Raw genomic sequence first — 19155 nt, forward strand, 5'->3', positions numbered from 1 at the left:
TGATCCCTGCCCCATTTCTAGAGTAATCTCAGCCAGTCATGAACCACAAATGCATGTTCCTACATAAGCCCTATTCCATTATCTTCCCATCTATGCAATTACCATCATGTGGGGGGATACCATTGACATTCCTGCAGCGTGTGTGTGTGTGTGTGTGTGTGAGAGAGAGAGAGAGAGAGAGAGAGAGAGAGAGAGAGAGAGAGAGATCTGAATCAGGAAGCTTTCTCTGCTTGAAAAGGCTTCCCACATTATTTAGAAAATTACATGGAGGATTCTGTATTTTCTGTGAGGAATCTTATCAGGTAGAGCAGCCTTTCTGCTTCAAGAGTTCCACCCACAACATATGGAGGGGCTACAAAAAATGGCAACAGACATGTGTGAGAAAGGCCAGTAGGCTGATTCTTACTCTTCTCATGAGATAGAATTCATGCATTTGCTAGAGGAATGACTGAAAAGGTCTATAGTCAATAGGTCTATTTGATGCTGAGGGCAGATGAAGCCACCTGAGAGTGAATGATTACAGCAGCCAATTGGATTACTGAGTTTTCCCACAGGCCATGGATAAGAACTTTGAGAATCTATGAAATCTTAGCACAAAGTCATCAAATTATTCTACAGGTCACACTATTCTTTGCAATTGTCATTTTATTTGACGTCTTCCATATTTTCTCCTATTTTAGTAGAGAGGAACATAGTTGTTAAGTGTCCTAGGTATTGTATCTTTTTTTAAAAAAACTTCTTTTTATTAGTTTCAATTAGCTATACAACATCAAACCAAGACAAAACAACAACAGACAACAGAAAAGAAGAAAAACATAACAAAAGAAACACAGCGAAATAAAACTTCCAATAATTAAACAACACAGCAATAATTGACTTCCCTTCAACTCGGTTTTGGACTATATTACAAAAAGTTTTCATTCTGCAGTTTCTCTTTTTTAACCTCTGCACGTCGCAGGAGCTATATCGAGCCTACTGTGATTTTTAAATTTCTCTGCTTCAATATATGTCATAAATTTATTCCAATCATTAATAAACTTTGTACCATTTTGGTTTCTGATTTTTTTGGGTCATTTTTGCCAATTCTACATATTCAAATAGTCTAGTTTGCCACTCTTTTACAGTTGGAGGGTTTGGTGTCTTCCAATTTTGTGCTATCAATATACTAGCAGCTACAGTTGCATATTGGAATAATACCTGATCTTCTTTTTTAATTTCATCCCCAATTATCCCCAGAAGGAAGGCCTCAGGGTTTTTTTTTTACAAAGGTATATTTAAATATTTTAATTCATTATAAATAAGTTCCCAAAATTTTTTAATTACCTCACAAGTCCACCACATGTGGTAAAAGTTGCCTTCCTTGATTTTACATTTCCATCATGTTTTATCTCCGGTCTTGTACATTTTTTCCAGTTTTACTGGTATGATGTACCATCTGTACATCATTTTTTCCATATTCTCTCTAAGTGCCGTGCAAGCTGTAAATTTCATACTTTTATTCCAAAGTTTCATCCAACTGTCATACTGTACATTATACCCAAAATCTATCACCCATTTTACCATTACTTCTTTTATCTCTTCATCTTTGGTGTCCCATTCTAGCAACTGGTTATACATTTTGGATAGAATTTTAGATTTACCTTCCAGTATTTCTACCTGATATTTGGATTTTTTTTCACTCATCCCATTCTTTTTATCTTCAGTCCATAAGGCATTAATTCGGTGGAATTGCAGCCAGCCTGTTAACTTATTCCTTATCTCTTCATATGATCTAATTTTCCATCCTTTTTCTGTTTTTACTAAAAGATCTTCATAAGTCCATCTTTCACCTTCTATATTTATTTTTTTTAATTGTTAAGATGTCAATTGGTGATAACCACCAGGGGGTGTTTCTTTCAAGTAGTTTTTTATTTCTCTCCCATACCTCCAGCAATGGCCCTCTAATAATACGGTTGGAGAATCCTTTGTGGACCTTTTCCTTATTATGCCACAGATATGCTTATCTTAATTCCACCCATGCGTACTCTAGTCTTTATAGTTTTGTCTTCCCAGCATTCTTTTATTTATCATGTGATTTTGATATCCTTAGTGAGGCTAAGGGGCTTGGATCTCTAACGTAGGAGAAGTGGAATCTCTTCCCACCCAGGAATGGAAAGGTAGGCTGTCTGGTGAAGTGGAGGCCTGACAGCTTGGACATTTATTCATGGGGAGGCCTGTCAGTGCCAGAGATCAGCTCTTAAAAATCATCAGAGTTCTTCTGCCCTTTTTTTTGGTGGGGGGAGGTGGGAAGAACTCTTATAATTTCCAATGAATCTGCGGCAAGTTTGCAAGAGTTCACCCATCTCTATTCTGGATCAGCGATTTTTGTCTTTCCCTTATGACACCCCTGTCAAAACAAACAAACAAAAATGCTCAAAATGAAGGGTGTTTTTCTACAGTTCCAAAAGCATTTCGTTAAAAAATGAATCTCAGTTCAACGCTAATTCAGAAGTAACCTCTCGACTTTTGATTGTACATAGTAGCGTGGATAGGCGGAGTCCCCAGATCCTGCGCGTTATTATGTGGAATAACGACTCAAGACAACGTGCTATGGGATTAAATTGGCCACAACTTTATTAAATTTCAAATGTGGGTAGACCTTGGCTCAGGGATTGGGCGTTCTCCCTCCCCAGTCCCCAGCCGGGGACCTAGGGAGTATCAGGGTTATCCATGTGTGGGGGGGGATGGGCCGGCTCTGGAGAACATATGTTCAAGCAGAGATAGCCACCCCCGTTACGCCGCCACCGCAGGGGAGAGCAATGACGACCTTCCGGCGTATGGTCAAAGCCTCCCTTCAGAAACCCCTTTAACGGGGAACCCTGGTATCACCGCCGCAAAGAGGAAGATGGACTAAAGGATTCCGCCCAAGGCCTGATACCGCCAAAGTTGTGACGTTTTGCTACGGGAAAGGCGAAACCTGCCAATGCAGGGAAATTCCTTTCCGGCCCTTTAACAGCGACCTTAACGTAGCAGCGCCCGCATACCTGTGAAGAAAAGTTAACCTGCAAAACCTGTGAAGAAAAGTTAACCTGCAAAATAAGACATTAGCTGAGGGTGGGTAGGTGGGAGAAGCTCTGGAGCCAAGTGAGGATTCCCAGGTAAGATCCTCCCTCTATTGTGTGGGCAGGTAATCCCTCCCCTACCTGGCCTGGTCTCCTTGGCAATGCTTCCCACAGGTGGGATTGGACAACTGACTGAGGTAGGCGGAGACCTCCAGGTATCCCACCTGAGGGAAGGCAAAGCCAAGCCTATGCTGTTGGAGCTGCTCCAGATCTAGGGGCTGCATGCGTCCACGCAAAGGGCGCCCCCCGTTTTAAGCGGGGAGCAGTCATTAAGCTTCTTACACTACTACACTAAAAACTTAATGACTGCGGGGAGCAGTCATTAAGCTTCTTACACTACTACACTGAAACTTCTGAGAACAGGGAGTGGGAAGGAAATATGTTTTAGAAATCTGTGTTATAACGGCCTCCCTTTTTAAATCTGGTAGCTTTCCCCCAAATGTTTACCTCATAATATAATGTAGAAAATTACATTCACTTCAGATTCATTAAACTCATTTTTAAAAAAATATTCAGAGCTACAGCTTCTGACTGAAAGCAATTAGCAAATCTCTTGTTTACGGGTCTGTATATTTCATAACACAAATACTAAAGCTGTGAAATGGCATGCAAACAAATATATTTTCAAAAAGCAATTCTAGCTCCTGGGAAGATATATTTTTGTTAAATGCAATATATATATTACAATTATTGGCCACAGTTATTCATAGGAGTGTTCTATGAACTTAAGTATCTAAACACATTATAAAACTAGTTATCACGGAATGATTTGGAGATGAAATTATATACAAGGCAGGACACAGTTTAATAACTTTTAAAATAGAAAGAGGCCTTTACTTAAAATGATAAAGTTTGTAACCATAGGAAAAAAAGCTCCTATGGCATTTCATTAAAACAAATTTGAGCTCAAATAGCTCTACTCTTTGATTCCCCCCCTTCCCTTTATTTGGGACTTTGACCAGACTCTTATGGGTAACAGGGTAGATGATATTTGGCCATCAGATATTCTTTTCACACCGAATGTTTCCTACTATTATGTCAATTTCCAAGATAATTGCCCCACAGAGGGTAACATAGTTTGACTGGGCCCAGTACTACATAGCCTCTACCACAACATGGCCAAAACCCAGGACACCATCTTCCAGGTGTGAAATTGTATGTGAGTGATGTGACCTGCATGAGATTGTAGACCTGGAAAAAGCACTTTTTCCAGTATGCCCCAGAAATGCATGATTTGGTATGCCACATGAGATTGCAGACCTGAAAAGTGGTTTTTTGGGCACAGCACCCCAAAACCTGTGTTTTGGAGCAGAGTGTGAGACCATGGATCTGGCAATATCTTGACCCGAAATTGTGTGAGAACAAGGCATCCAAAATGGTGACCATACTCTAAGGGGGGAAATGGGACACCCCATTTTTTCCTAGGTAGTTGACAGGTATAGTACTATCATTGACTTAGCATGACACTTTCTTATTCATTTGTAGATATGACTGCAAACTTTTCAGACATATACTATAGCTATGTCATGAAGTTTTTTTTCTGGCCATTGTGTAGAGTTTCCCTTGGCTTCCCCACCATCACCAAGTAAAAAAATGTTAAATTAACATGTTACGGTAGGAAGCAAATGATGGCATTTGAGACACTGGAACAGAGCAGAATTCACTAGCACTAATGTGAAATATTTCATAAGCAAGCTACTATATAAGATTAGTTCTGCAACCACACACAGGCAGACTGCTTGGTCCCCATTAAGTCTACAAAGACATTTAAGCTGCCTAACTAGGTACAGGATTTCAGCCATTTTGGGTTCAGTGATCAGCATACTAGGGTCACTATCAGGTTTGGCGTTCAGCACGATCAGTAAAATTAAGCTACATTTATCTAGTGTCAATGCAACTTAGCATAAATGTAAGCCATTAAAGGCTCAAACAAAAGCAATGTTCCAGTACTAGCTAGAAGATTCAATTCATTTCTCAGCTTGACAAAATATCATGAAAGGGATGTTAGAGGAGTTGATGTAGCGTCACACTGTATGGAAAAAGTTTTGCATGCTATCTAAATGGCCTTAATACCAGGAGGAGGAAGCTTGAAGGAGGGGGATACAAAAGCATAAGTGATCTAAAAGCAAGACTGTATCACCAGCTGCACTAATCACATACCCTCCAAGGGTCCCTATTTTCCATGGACAGCCGCGGAATTACAAAAGCCATCCGGGCTTCTGATTTCACCCTGGAATGCCCCCTTTCTCCCGCCAGTGCCACCACCACTGAGCTTGGGGAGGAGGATGAGCTGGTGCTTGTCTTGAGTGGTGATGGCAAAGGAGCATCCTGTTGCCTCTCCATGGCTTCTCCATGGTCACCACTGCCAACCTCCTTCCTTGGGCATCTCATAGTGGCTGCTGAAGAGTGGGTGAGGAGGAGGAGAGGCTGCTGCCCCCGAGGCTCAGTCTTGTGCAACACACCAGCTCTGAGGAGCAAGCAGTGGGTAGGGCTGCCCTGGTCAGGAAGAAAGGGAGAGCAGAGCAGAGCACAAGGAGTCTTGATTTTTTAAAAAAATGCTTAGTGCATCCACATCCAATCTTGCCCCTTTCTAAAATTTATTTGTTGCTGTGTGTTTATCTTTTTGTAAATCTACCAAAGAATAAAATAAAATCAGAATTAGAGGTTGGGGGGTTAGGACAGTGCAGGATATGTGTGTTTTGTCATATTAATGATAATAATAAATTTATTTATACCCCGCCCTCCCCGGCCAGGCTCAGGGTGGCTAACACCAATAAAATCACAGTAAAAACATAATAGGGGAAAGGGGGGGGGAGAGAAAAGAAAAAAGAAGAAGAAAACACAATTTAAATTACAGGTTAAAATGTAATTTAAAATGCAGACTCATTTTAAAAAAACTGATTAATGTAGTGGTGGTAACACTCACCCTTCTTCTGATAGGAAATGCTTGGTGGCAGCAGCACAGAAATGGGGTGTGTGTGAGATGGTTTAGCTATGGGAGCAGTGAGAAATGCCCTTATATTTGTCTGAGGAATGTTGGAGGGTGTGTAATCAGTTGTTCAGGAGGGAGGGGAAACAGCAGAGCTAAATTCAGCTCCATGCTCTGCCTCTTGATCGTCATGAAAGCCCTATTCCTGGGGGATATGTGTGCAGCAGTTGTTTCAGGACTGGGTGCTCATCAGAAGGTCCTGCTCACAGGCTCTCCATAAGCAACTGGTTGACTACTGTGTGTACAAGTTGCTGGACTAGATGGGCTCTTCTTATGTTCTCAAAATAAACAGTTTCTATGTGCAGTTGCTTATCTAGGGGGAATACAAGTGCAAAAACCTGCTTCTGTGTGCATATGCCCCCTAGCTGGATCTATGTAAATGCCTAGGAAAAAGGTGTTGCTATTCTAAATTTGAATTACATTAATACATAAGATGGCATAGCAGAATTCCGACCACGGTGTGCCTCTGGGAAGGATCTCAAATGTTAAAATGCATGTACAACTAGCATCTTTCCCAGATGCACTGGAGGGAGGGAGGCAGAGTTGGTGGCTTTTAAACATTAAAAAGAAAAAAGAAGGGAGGGGAGGAATGAAAGAAAAGGTAGGAATGTAAGAACCACTATTATAAGTTTTTCCCCTTCAATGGTGCAAATCACTTTGTGGCACCCCTTCTCCCTGATTTGGGTTTTGCTCCTACCACCATCAATTTAAAAACATTAGAATCTGGGCAGACCCTGAAGTGGTGAGGTGCTACATCAGCCATACTTGAAACATGTTGATTGTGCAGGGATTTTACAATACACCCCCAAGCAGAAGAGTAACTAGAGGAAAATAAAAACTCTGCTGCCCGGAAAATATTGGTGACAAAGGCTGGAATAATGGAGTTGGATATATATTTTTATAGAGAAGAAAAGAGACAGGTGTTTGAAGGAACTGGCCAGAATACAATAACAGTGTGTGAATTTGAACTAAAGATAGTAGCACCCATTGTCCTGAGAGGAGCTGCCCAGAAAGATGGAGTATTTTCTTATAAGGCCTACATAATTAAGATTATTGCTTTGGCTACAGCGTGTAAAGACTGCATGTAATGTGCGCTATCATTTAATTGGCAGAGTTCAGCCTTCTCACTATCACCACATAGAGTTCCTGGGGACAAAGAAGTGATTAAGTGGCTGACTGTTTGTTCCTAACCATTAAAGTGAAGCACAACTGCTCAATGAGGTTATGAAGGTTGGCTCATGAAAGGTTCATAAGTGGCTTCTTTACAAGTGAGAAGTCAAAGAGCAAGGAGTTGGAATTCTATTCTTCCTGCAACAATAAAAAGCATTGCTGTTTCCAGCAACAATGTTATAGGAAAGCATATTTTGGATCAACTGTTTGTAGTGCAGGGCTTTTTTAAAAAAAAATCAATTGAAACTTCACTTGAAAGAATAGTTGGTACACCTGATATCTCTGACCAAAGGACACGATTTCTCTGATAAATGCACAGCTATAATGGCATGAAGAGTGGCTCATAGTGGTGTGACTACAGGGCATCATTACTTTAATATAATACATTCGTATTCTCTTTCAAAGGTTACAGTTGCTATCAAAGTAAGATTACTAACAATTAAATTCTGAGATGATAATTATAAGCCCACAATTGGAATACACTCTGTACTATGCATTGGACGTAGGAGTAAGGGCTGCTGGGAGATTTCACATATACACACATTTACCAGGAAAATAAGGGGAAGATCAGCCTGGCCATAAGGGGACCCCACATACCATCTCTGCCAGAAAGACTAATCTGTCCGAACTCCTAGTTACCCTGGGACTACAGAGCTGGACAGAAGCACATTCTAGCCTCATCCATTGCCAAGTGGATTAAGGGATGCTCACTTGAGTGTATGGGCGCTCCTATTACTGTATGAAACTGCCTTGAGGATAATTCCTCTTTGTAAGGCAAATACCACTGTACAGGGCAAATAGTTTATGGAGGGAGATCCTAGATATATGGGGTGGGATTCACTTAAGCAGCCCTGTCACAACAGGCCTTTTCCACCTCCCCCCACTATGCACCTAAACAAATTCTTGAATTTGGTTGGAGGGGAAATTGGGAGAATCTCCCAAGGTGAAATGCTTGTGCAGGTGGGACCTTGGTTGTAGGAAAGCATTGAATTCTACCTGTGACATTCAGTTCAGAGACATTACTGGTTACTGAGGCAGAGCCCAGGAATAGTGCTCACTCTTACCCCCCCCCCCCATGAGAGCAGTCTCCATAATTTAGGGCACATGTTTGGCTTTTGAATGGTGGGGTGGGTACAGAAGGTTTAAGACAGGTAAAAAAGTGAGAAACAACAGGATAAATAAAGTTCAGGAATACGTACAAGGTTCAGAATGTCCCCAGCTGAATAATTGAGAATTGATGAAGTACAATGGAATGTTATTGCTTGACTTTGAAGAAAGAGCAGTAGATTCTTGTTTAAGAAGCAGACACTTTTGATTTGTGCAGGAGATGCCCTCTCAGCACCAGGATGGCTGCAGCTTACCTGGGTGGTACAGAGGTGAAGCATGACTGGGATATATTTGGGGCTCAGCAGACACACTGGTTGAACCTGTTGGTGTGTCTGCACAACCTCATCCTCACCACATTCCCACAACTCTGCCCATTTAGGCTGGATTTAGGTTTGATGAGACCCTAAGCTACTGAAGGTAATGAGGCCCTTTATATGTCCAGCTGTCCTTTGTCAACAACAAGTTGCCACTTTTTGTGTTGAATATATGTTATGGTAATTTATGGACCTAATAAGTATCTAAAGCCATTTGCGCATGTAGAATGTAGGCATCCTATATATAGAAATGAGTGAACCAGTGATATTTTAGGGAGCAGGCTAGCAGGTGATATTTTAGGGAGCAGGCTAGCAGGTGGGGACCATTACTTACATCATAGGAGCCTACACAACACATCTGAAGAAGTGTGCATGCACACGAAAGCTCATACCAAGAACTAATTTAGTTGGTCTTTAAGGTGCTACTGGAAGGAATTTTTTTTGTTTTTACACAACACAAAACACTGTTGCTGTATGTAGGTTTTATTTTATTTGTTTTTTTTATGTTATATTTTGGAAATGTACATCCAGGTTTTTTTTTCCTTTAAACTTTTGGAGGCCCCCCAAGAGAGTGGGGCCCTAAGATATAGCTTGTTTAGCTTATACGTAAATCTAGCATTGACTCTGCCCCATCCAGATAAGGTGCAATGACACCATTAATCAGGAATGCTCCACCCCACAACGCGTTCTATGTTGTTTTTGTGTGCAGTTTATTCCTCAGCTTTCCCTGATTTCCCTGTTGCCTGATATGTATGGACTCGTTATCATTACTGAGTGAAAAGGCCAGCATTTTGCACATGCTCAGTGGCCTTATTGATAATATTCCCAAACTATGCCTTGCCGTTCATTGAAAATAAGTTCAAGCTGAGCTCTAGCAAGCAAATTAACGTTACATTTTCTATTTTGTTGGGTACGCACATGCTTTACTGTTCTTTAAATAAGTATATAAATCCATACAAACATCTGAGATCCATCTATACCAAACAGTGAGAGTTTATTGGTCAGTGGAGCAGAATACCAAACAACCATTAAAAAGAAAGGAAAGTTATTTGAAAGATCTTTAGACCTATGAGGAAAATGACACCTGGAAAAACAAAATAAATGAAATAGAAAGCTGTAGCTATGATCAACCATCCATAGCAGAAAATAAAGAAAACTAAATTAACTTGGACACATTTGACATATGGGCTAGGAGAAAGCAATGAAAACTTTATTCAGAGGAAAGCAACTAATTAAGCAAGGCAACATTCATACTGTTATTTGGGGTGTTAGGCTACAGGCCAAGACTCTTTTCATTCCTAAATCCAACAAGTGTTAAAAATTAATCAAGGTTTCTAATTCTTGGAATAGCCATGCTAGCCCCCTGATGAGATGATCACCTGGGTGATTGGCCCTTATGGGGAACAAAGGAAGTGAATCTGTGTGAGATAGCAAATGGGCAGCTTTCATTCAACTGGATGGTAGTTAGAAAAAGACAAAGGTGAGAGAGTTTTGCTAGAGGCAAAGCAGCAAGTTGGAGAGAGATAGAGTACTGTCTATGTCTGTTTGAATCCAAGGCTGTGACTATGGGGAAAACAAGACTTTCTTGGGGTGTTGATGCTGTGAACCCCTCCATCCTAGGCTTGTGTCCTATATCTGAGTGTAAAGAAACCGTAGATAATAAAGAAACCACAGTTTCTTCTGTACCACATTCCTGAAGAAAACACAACTCCTGGGCATAGCTGTTAACTTTTCCCTTTTCTTGCGAGGAATCCTATTTGGATTAAGGGAATTTCCCTTTAAAAAAGGGAAAAGTTGACAGCTATGCCCCTGGGTAAGCACTTGGAAACCCTGGAATCTCCAGCTGTTCAGGTATTGGAGTGGCACGCAACAATACATACAATGGTGAGCGACCATGTGAGCAAATATTTGTAGAATTAGGATGTTAAACCTGCAAATAAAATACTACTAAAAAAACACACCGGGTAACAGTTGAGAATTAAACAATAAAGTAATGTGTAATTTGTCTTACCCAAGTATTACAGTACAGTGGTACCTCGGGATAAGTACTTAATTCGTTCTGGAGGTCCGTTCTTAACCTGAAACTGTCTTAACCTGAGGTACCACTTTAGCTAATGGGGCTGCTGCTGCCGGAGCACGATTTCTGTTCTCATCCTGAAGCCCGAGGTAATATTTCTGGGTTAGCGGAGTCTGTAACCTGAAGCATATGTAACCCGAGGTACCACTGTATACTGTAATCTCTCTCCTACACAATGTGGGATAGCTTTAAAAGAGAACTAGACAAATTAATGGAGGACAAAGCTAACAATGATTACAAATAATGATGGCTATGTTCTACTCTACCACTGGAAATCATATGACTCTGATTACCAGTTGCTGGGATTCACAAGTTGGGAGTGTGCTGATGCCCTCAAGTCTTCCTTGTGGGCTGCTTCCCAGGGTTATCTGGTTGGCCATTGTGAGATCTGGATGCTGCACTGTATGAATATTTGGCGGTCTTATGATGAATTCCAAACATTGGAAGGGAAGTTTCAGACCCTTAAAATTGTTCCAGACATTTCAGCCTTATTCAGGCATTTTGCTTGCATGTAAACTAAATATGTAACTGGCGTGTGCAGTGTAGGTTTCAGCTTCCCTGCTCCAGCCCTTCAGCTGGATGCTGCGTTTTATTTTAAAGATGCCAATGGCACAGATTTTTCTGCAGGCAAGGTATTAAGAAGTGACTATTCTTTAAGGCCATAGAGAAACATGATATGACTGCTACAATAAATATGAGGCTCTAGACTGATATCGTTTTAGGCCACTTGAATCTTTTTGTTGCCTGCAGCTTTGCCTCCAGTCTAAATCTTAGCCGCTGAGCTAAAGCTTATGATACATGCTATTACTGAGTTTTCCCACAGCTGAAATCTGGATCTGACCAGCTACTTTCAAAAAGAGGATTTTCATAGCTGAAGAAAAAATAAAGATTGCAGTTGAGCTTTCATTTACCAGAGATGGATTCAAAAGTGGATTTTACAGCTTTTTGAATAGAAAATCCATATTTTACTTGTTTTTCAAGTAATGAAATAGTCTTTATTGTAATTTATTATCTCCTGGTTTTCATGTCAATGTGTTAAAAATAATAATGAACAGATAATATTCAAGTGTCTTTAACCTTCATATAATAAGATACTTTTAGAAAGCAATGCCTCCTTTCTTTTTCTTTTTAAATTAATCTATATTAAATTGGACAACTCATAAAAAGAAAAAGAAAATAGTTCAATGTGCAAACTGAAACACAGCTATCTTTTGAAACTAACAGTACTTTGAATTTTGCAATGCAATTCTCTAGTCAAAAGCACTTTATGAACATACATATACTAGGGAATGACAGGCATCACAGTTCTTATATTAGTGAAAATAATATACAAAAAAATTATATGAGGAGAAATTGCTCAGAAAAAATGTTTATGTTAAGCAACATTATGTTAAAATATGTGTATATTAGGAGATACATGCACTAAAATAGTGAAGACTTTTCATGAGGATTTTAAAATAATAATAATCATTGCAAATTGATGCAGAAATGTTACAAACTGAATTTAAGATTGTAAAAATGAGGAACTGTGAGAAATTAATGTGGAAACATTCATTCATGTCTAGGAAATCTCTCTGGGCAGTTCTGCCACTGCCACTAAGTGGTGCTGTCCATTGTACTGAATGCATCAACAAGGGTGACAGTTTTGAAATCCTTTATTTTATTGCACCTTTTATCAAATCTGAATTCTTATACTCCTTAGAGTACATCAGTTTTATTTTTATTTCTTGCAGTGCAATCCTATACAGTCCTATGCTGTATAGTGGGACTCACTCCCAGGAATGTGTGGATAGAATTCCAGCTGTAAATGTCCTATATATCCAGCAGTCCAAAGCTAAATGCACGAGTTTATCCTTTACACGGGATAATTACACCGCTTGCAAGTTGGAGAACCATTTTGTTTTCAATAGGCTTTGCAAAGCAATTTTAATTAAAATCTTGTCAATTTATCCCCTTTACTAAACATTCTTCAGTGTCCCTGAGACTTAATTTAGAGCGCTGGCAAACTTCATGAAATAAACATGTGCCGTCTACAACAATTCACATCCTAGCAGTTTACATTGTGAGCCTTCCAATGTAATCACATCAGATATGTCTGATTAGAAAGCAGTGATTAATCCAAAATAAATGCCACAGAGGGAACAATGTGATGTTTCTTTAATCAAAAGTCCAGTGTTAAATGCCAAGCCATGGAATAGGGCCCAATTTAGAGAAAGGCTGGTTTTGCACATCATGCATGCAACTGTTTCTGAATGGCTCTATTGATGTTGACTCAATCAGCATTCAAAGGTAACAGTACATGTGGGAGAATGAGAGGGGTGTTCTAATTTTCAGCTTGAACAATGTGAAATAAACCATCAGAAATAAACTACTGATACCATAATGCAGTGACCACATTTGGCATACTGTGTACAGTTCTGATCACCTCACCCTGAAAATAATACTGTAGTGATGGAAATTGTTCATAAAATGGCAATCAAAATGACTGAGGGGATGGAGAAGATCCCCTTTAAGGAAAGGTTGCAGCTTTTGGGACTTTTCAGCTTAGAACAGGGTTTCCCAAACTTGGGTCTCCAGCTGTTTTTGGACTACAACTTCCATCATCCCTAGCTAGCAGGACAAGTGGTCAGGGATGATGGGAACTGTAGTCCCCAAAACAGTTTGGGGAAACCCTGCCTTAGAGAAATGGTGATTAAGAAATGAGATCATAGAAGTTTGTAAAATTGGGCATGGTATAGAGAGAGTGGATAATCTCATGGACATCCCATGAAGCTGAATGTTAGAGGATTCGGGGCAGATAAAACACACTACTTTTGCACACAGTGCATAGATAAACTATGGAATTCACAAGAGGTAGTGATGGCCACCAACTTGGATGGCTTTAAAAGAGTATTAGACCATTTCATGGAGGGTAAGCTCTATGGCTACCACCAGCCTTGGTGGCTATGCTTTGTTCCCAAGGTTGGAGGCAGTAATGCTTTTGAACACCAGTTGCTGGAAACCACAGGAAATGCGAGTGCTCTTGTGCTCAGGTCCTGCTTGTTTGTTTCTCACAGGCATCTTGTTGGCTACTGTTAGAAAGGGCTGCTGGACTAGATGGGCCATTGGCCTGATCCAGCAGACTCTACTTCTTAGGGTCATTCTGGTTGAATTGTACTATTTGATTATTTACAGTTTCCACTGTAGGTAATTAGATTAGATAGATAATTTCCTTGTTTGAGAATGTGTCTTGTATTATAGGCTGCTTATATTATGTATAAAGTCTAGTTGTGCATTCAGGTTTCTCCCTAACTGAAGGTCATCTGACCAAATTGGTATGCTAAAATATGAGATAGATTGACTGTTGTGTGGTGAGGCAGACTTGATAAATCGCACCAGATACAAAGCAGTCTGCAATGCCTGCATCATGAAGAAGAAGAAGAGTTTGGATTTGATATCCCGCCTTTCACTCCCTTTTTAAGGAGTCTCAAAGCTGCTAACATTCTCCTTTCCCTTCCTCCCCCACAACAAACACTCTGTGAGGTGAGTGGGGCTGAGAGACTTCAAAGAAGTGTGACTGGCCTAAGGTCACCCAGCAGCTGCATGTGGAGGAGCGGAGACGCGAACCCAGGTCCCCAGATTGCGAGACTACTGCTCTTAACCACTACACCACACTGAAGGAATGACCGCCGGGTGTGGAGCACACTTCACATGCAGACAAGCCACAGCTGTCTGAACATCATGCCCTCTATCTAACCTTTGCTCTCTTAGTAGTCTACCGTGCCCTGTCTGTGACCTTTGTCTCCTTCATTATACATTGTTCAAGGGGAAAATGGCGCGATGGAAACAGGTGCCAAAATAACTTTGTACCACCCCACGATCATGTGATTGGAAGATGTGTAAAGGGCACAGTCCAAAATGTATCTGACTGGTTTTGCACATTGTGCTAATAAAAAGAGCCTCGGCAGAACTAGCTGGCAGCTTGCTTGTGCACAGCTCACCTGCATTACCAACTCCTGTCTCGTGTCCTTCACTTCAGCACCACTGTTCAGTGCCCATGATACTGGGCAGCTTTCTGGTGGTCCAGTGTCACTTGAACACTGGGCACATGGTGAAAAGATCCTATGCTTTCCTATGCCCTGATTCAAATTCTCAACACGAAAGCTGGTTTGATGGAATTGGTTTTTCATTTCTAAAGATATTTGAGCCTTCACAATAGCCATGATAGGCTGTATTTCTATATTCACTGACTCAGGAAGAAAAGTAGACATTCTTAGGATCACACTGATAGAAGATTAATCTTACTAGGGTAGAAAATCCAATTCATAAAAATTGGAGGTGTGGAGAATGGATAATTAGACTATCAATTACAACACTAGAAGTTATCGTGCAGAACTACTAAAAAAAAAACTTGATAGAATGTTCTCAGTTTTGTTTCAGGTAATTGCTATTGAGCATTTTATTTCTTCACTAAATTTGAAGGCATTTATTCAATAGTTCTGTATGCATGATGCTAACAATAGTTCACATCAAAACACTTCAGACAGAATCTTGGCTCAATCGTTTTAATAACTCAGCTTTCCCTAGAACTGTTAATTATATAGATAGTTAATGGATTGCTTGCTTCACATGACTGCACTCATTTCATTTCTTTATGTGGTATTTATTGTATGTTTAATAATAATGGACAGTCTCTCCGGGAAATATGGACTTCTTCTTTCTACATTGTGTAAGAAACTAGATGTTTTCTGCATGCCTAGGTGCTTTGAAACATTACACAAATTTCACTTCAAATGAACATTTAGGCCAAAATATCAAAATATTTTTAATAAATAGTAAAAAATCACATTTGACATATGGAGCATGCTCCATTCTCATACATAGCCCAATCAAGCTATATGCCAAATTTCTGAAAAAGAAAGTTTTGTTGGGTATCTGTTTCTAATGCTCAAGCAGGCCACCTGTTGGGAATAGACAGGTGCACCCAGCACAGCAACAGCTCACCTGGCTGAGGGCCAGCCAGGGCTCTGTTCATTACAAATGTTCTGAATGCCCATATATCAATGAAAAACTAATTGTCCCTTAGAGTTTTAAATAAACAGAATGTTTTATCTGAATAATCTCTCTCCCGTTGCATGCAAGGTTGCAACAGAATTCTCCAGCAGGCTGAGTTATAATTAATTTGACAGTGGGGTGGGCAAGCTCAGATGTATTGGTTAAATTGTTTAAAGTGTGTACATACAATGCTAGTGGTTATAACTCAAGGTCTGAAGGCTAGAAGATGAGTTGCGTCTCAGAATTACCTGGAATGGATTTTGTGTTAAAAGAAGATTAAAAAGGATCAGACTGATTCTGCATTCAAACTACAGGAAGGAAGGGAATTATTTGATTCCAAGAAATATTATGAAATTATAAGCTGCTTTAAAAAATGATATCCCCCAAACTAAAACACACAATATAATAATAATAATGATAGGGTTGAGCCAAAATGGGAGGGGTGGTTTTTGTGTGTGTAACAGTGGCAGAATCTCACAGCAAAACACACAGTGACTTTCAACATTTTTCTGGATGGTGTTGTGGAAATAGATTGAGAGCATTTAACATTTCACAGGACAGAATAAAAAATGTTGCCCTCACTCTGATTTGGCTTAATGATAGCATCACATAGTCAAGTTGATTGGCAGCTTCCAATGTAATTCTCGATTGGCAAAGATTGCCTCAGGAAAAAGCAACTGTTTCTAGACAATAGCACTGCAGCTACATGTTGGTGGGGGAGGAACTTGAAAGGGATAGCAAAGAAATATTAAGTACATTGTTTAGGAATATGAAACTACCTTGGTCACCCTGGTTGATTACCTTTATCTGGAGAGAAGTGGTGGGGCGTGTCACCTTGCTCATTCTCCTTGATCTCTCAGTGCCTTTTGATACCACCAACCGTGGTATCTTTCTGGAGCATCTCAGGGGGTTGTGGAAGCTCTGTTTCAGTGGTTCCACTCCTACCACCAGAATCATTTCCAGATAATTGTCACGGGAGGCTACTGCTTAAGCCCAAGGGAGATATCCTGTGGTGTCCTGCAGAGCTCCATCTTCTCCTCCATATTATTTGACATATATGGAAGTGGCCATTAGGAGATTTGGAGTGAAGTATCATCAATGTGCAGATGACACCCAGCTCTATCTCTCTGTATTCCAACTGCATCAAGAGAGGCAGGAGAGGTGTTTAACTAGTGCTCAGAGACAGAGGAGGCTTGGATATGGGCCAATAAACTGAAGTTGAATCCAGAAAATTCTGTTCCACCCTCAAAATGATACGCAGATTGGCGGGGTAGAAATATATTATTATTATTATTATTATTATTATTATTATTATTAGTGAGCATTTCAGAGGTAGGGAATAGGAGGGGCTACTCTTGCCAGGATCTGTTGGATCCTGAGCTAGTGTCAGTGCAGTCATACAATTACATTAGACTCAATTGTCCTGCCCCCCTAGCACCTCATACTGTAGCTGCCACAGCACCAGGGCTGCAGATGTTGTGGACTCTTCAAAGACCCATCAGTGAGGAGGGAGGTTAAGACTGCACTCTGAGTCTGCATTATGAATTGATTTGGTCTTCAGGTCCAAGCAGTTGCACAAAACAAGCTCTTGAAGTTAGCGGTGGGTGGAGGAAGCCACTCGGACGCCTGGGGCAGCATGTCCAGGGGCTGGGCAAGCTGCCAATAGGGACGGGGCGAGGGAGGGGCACACCGCAGGGCCTCCAGAGCCTTCCTGCTTCCTCCCACTCAGCCGCCCTACAGCTGGGGGGGAGGCAGCTGGCGGACCGTTTGGGCAGCGGGGAGCCTGTGCATGTCGAAGCCATTGCATGTCTCTCCTGGCTTGGGCATGCTGCAGGCCCCACGATGAGTGCTTCCCAGCATTTTGTCACCCCCCTCAGTGGTGACACCCTGGGATGCCTGCACCCACAGCACCCCCCTTTGTCTGCCCCTGCTTGAATTTTCATGCTTGGAAGGGAGGTTATGGCAATCCTTTGCTCTGACATAGCTGCCTTTTTATTAGAAGGCATGGTTTTCACTGCCACCATGCAGCTAGTTCTCACTAACATCATTTCCAACCAATATACTGATGTTTCAGTCAATTTTCTCTCTCTAAGCTATTATTGTATTTCCACGACGAGATAATATGCTTTCTCAGAGGACTGAGCCGATGAACGTGGATCCAGGTGTCCGACACCCATTTACATGATGAACATGAGTTTAACATAAAACTCTCAATGAATTGCCGTGAACATTCATCCTGGAATGTGCATCAGGAGAGATCTCATCAATATTAGAAGCAGGCAGGCTTAGGAAAGCTCACTTTCAAACAAATTGCTTCCGAGATTGCCAGGTTCACGGGCCTCTGGCTGCTTTCAAGTCAATCGAGAATTTATAAAGTGATAAAAAATGTAGGACAATAAGAAATATTACACGTAAAATACTAAATTAGCTGGACCCTAATGAGGGCCATAATTAATGCAGTAGGAATGTGTCAAGGATAGAGAATTTCTTCAGGGAGCAGTAATGAAGCGAAATGGGGCAAGCAGGTGTACACACAAGCCGTTTTCTAATGGCAGACTATATAGGGAAAACACGTTTAGGTCATTTGTGGCATATTATAACTTCAGCAAATATCCCAAAATGCTGAGTGCTATCAAACACATTTACTTATTCTAGATTTAGCAAAAGTAAGCTGTAATGCAACACAGCAAATCCTTGGGGTGGAAGAAGAGAATCCTTTGGAGGATATTGCCATGAAATTCTTGCATTCTGGTGCACAGTCTACTCAGTGGTACAATGCTTTAGCCACTGGCTGGTTCTTCCAGGTGAGTAGCAGTTGCCCCATTGAGTAGACAGGGGGCAGCACTGAGGATGCTTTAGGACTTATGGCTGTTCCGCATTTATCATTCATAGTGGTACAGTTGCTGTTTGATCTTTAGTTTTGAAGCGTGAATTTGTAGCTGATTATCTGTATCTGCTGCTAATATTAGAGAGTAGGAAAAGTTCCATGGCTGGAGTCACATCCCTTATGTGCCCTAATGTTCCTGTACGAAATGTCAGAGTTATGACTGTGTGCATGGCAATAGCCATTTCGCCATATATATATATATATATATATATAATTTTTTGTCTTCAATGCCTAGTATTGCAGAATACTGATCTTGTGGGACTATAGGAAATTAGAAGAGGGATTACATGTCTGCCTGAGCTATGGTGAGCCTTGTGACTGTGATGAAATTTTCAGGAGAAGAGGATTTATTCTAATAAGGTCCATTAACAGTTATTGTTTTGCATGTTATAGAATTGTAAAACCAGGTCCATAATGGGCTTCTTTCTTTCTCCCAGGGTCCCTGGGCAACTGTTATTTTGTATTCTCTAAGAGAC

The sequence above is a fragment of the Podarcis melisellensis genome (genome assembly GCF_964234715.1).
Source record: "Podarcis melisellensis genome assembly, chromosome: 11".
NCBI lineage: Eukaryota > Metazoa > Chordata > Lepidosauria > Squamata > Lacertidae > Podarcis > Podarcis melisellensis.